This window comes from Malaclemys terrapin, chromosome 1 (assembly GCF_027887155.1).
Source record: "Malaclemys terrapin pileata isolate rMalTer1 chromosome 1, rMalTer1.hap1, whole genome shotgun sequence".
Classification (NCBI taxonomy): Eukaryota; Metazoa; Chordata; order Testudines; family Emydidae; genus Malaclemys; species Malaclemys terrapin.
In genome coordinates, this window is record NC_071505.1 from 70,006,800 (window position 1) to 70,009,331 (window position 2,532).

The window sequence follows — 2,532 nt, forward strand, 5'->3', positions numbered from 1 at the left end:
GAAGCCTTTGCCTGCTGCCTCCCCTCTGCCAGAGCCTTTCACTGACACATGTAGCTACACATGCTGCTGCCAGTGGTGTGTAGTATAGACATAGCCTATGTGATCTGAGAACAGCTAGCACATCTCCGGGGATATTGCCTTATAGGATTGGAACCTAAGAATATTAAACTTGCCAGTGGTGCAGATTCACTATTGAATAAAAACTTTCTTTCAAATTGTTTTGCTACAGTAGAATACAGAAAGTAGATAATGTTTTCACCCCTCAGCTCAAAAGTACAAAACAGACACTTTGTTCTAAGCATATTGCTGGAACACGTAGGCACACTTTCAGAAAAGCAGTGAAAGATAAGACAATTAAAACAACTACTGGTAATTGTTTCTGGGATCCAATATTTTTTCTGCATAGCTTTTAATGTTTCTGATCATAGGTATTGTCTTGTTATAATTTGAAACTTCAGTGAACCAGTCTTGGAACATAAGATCTATGGATTTCCATCATCTTGTAGCACTGATCTTTGCACTAAAGATTAGAATGTGGATCCATATTGTCAGCAGTAAAGTGATAGTTGAATTCTCTTGTGTAATTTCAAAAAGTGAGCCTGATGCAAATGGTTCATTTTCTGCCATTTCTAGTATGGAGTTGATTAACCGATGTGCCCGCTAAATTTAACATTTTAGTGAATTCAGTCTTTAGAGATCCAGAATACATTATATGCACAGTGTACTATTTTTGTTTGTTTTATAGATGATATATAGAAGTTGCATCATACAAATATGCCATTTTGTATTGTGTTAATGGTGATTGATTGTGTTAAAGTGGCTGGACTGAAGCATATGCTCTAACTGGAGATGCTTTTATTTTAAGTGATTTGATTTTTTTTTCTTAATTTAGCATTTTGTGCTCTCTCCAAAGGGCAAAAAGATCGTTCAGCTACCACCAACCTTCCCTGTTGAAGCACAGCACAGCTGATTGTACTAGGGCCTACACATATTGTACTTGCCTGCATGCAAACATTTTAAAGAACAATTCTTTAAATAAACTGGGAATCTATGCAACGCTTTGCCTTCCGTTCTTGAAAGGGTTTTGTAAGTAGTGTTGGCTTATTTTCTTTTTGTCCAACAATCTAAATAATCCAGAATAGCCGGAAGTTTTAATATAACAAATGCTCAACATAGCCAGCCCATCACTTTCTCCAAAACTTAAACTAATTGATGTAGGACATCTGAATGGATGTACAAAATAAAAAGAAGAAACATAGAGATTTTAGTATATAATCTAAACTAAATTTTTTCTAATCCTTTCTTCCATTTCTTTATTCCCCTCCCCCCTTTCCATGTGTGGTGCATTCTATCCATGTTAATACTATTTTATATTTTTTCACGTTTATTTCCTTTGTCTCCTCTTCTCTGTGAAGCACACAGGAATTTCCATTCCCTATCAGACCAGTGGTCCATCTTCTCCAGTAGCTGAGAGTCCATGGGCCATTTCATAGCAAGTCATTCCTTTTGTCATGGGACTTGCCTGCTTGTGAGGAAACAGTTTGCAGCTCAAAAAGTTCCTCTTGATTTGGTTCCTTGGACAACATTGTGCCTACTCCCACTTCTAAGGTGTTGGTTTTCAAGATGAATTCTTTATACCAGTGGTCTTTCAACTTCTGAAAGTCCTTTTTGCATGCCTCAGACCAGTAAACCTTGGGGTCACTATACTTAATTAGGTCTGCAAGGCAGGAGCTGCTATCATTGAAAATTAAAACCAATTTTAGCTCATCTATATTTCTTTCTTTTATGAATAAACCTTTAGATTTTAGATTCTAAAGGATTGGCAACAGCATGATTTGTGGGTAAGATCTGACTTGTATATTGATCTGGGTCTGGGGGTTGGTCCTTTGTGATTGGGAGAATCTTTTTTCTTTTACTGGGGTATTGGTTTTCATTTGTCCCCATAACGAGTGGCACAGGTGGTGATGCTGGGAAACTGGAGTGTCTACGGGAATTGCTTGTATGACTTATGGTTAGCCAGGGGGGTGAGACCAAAGTCCTCTGTTTGGCTGGTTTGGTTTGCCTTAATAGTAAAGGAAACCCAGCCTTGGGTTGTAACTGCCCTTCTCTAAGCAATTTGTCCTGAATTGATACTCTCAGTTGTGTCCTGCCAAAGGCAGCATCGTTACGGGGGGCCAATATTGCTTTGTTAGGTGGTCCTTCTGGAAGAGCTTCCCCTTGGCTGGATCCCTCCTCTACAGGGTCTGGCTCCTCACCTACACCTGCCAACATTGCAGGTTTTGAGATCTTGTCTCCTAGGTCTCCTCAGTTACTCCCTCAGGGGCTGGTTTAAACCTCCTCTTAGAAATATTCCCAATCCCGACCCAAGATAATGGTGTAGGCTAATGGCAAAGCCAGCCCCACTACAACCTATTTTGTTATTCCACTACAGTCCACTGCACATGTGGATACTCTCCCTGTGAGCCTCAGGATTTCGGACCAAGTCCTCCCATAGCAGGGTCTGCCTACCTCCGCAACCCACCAGCCCTGTTA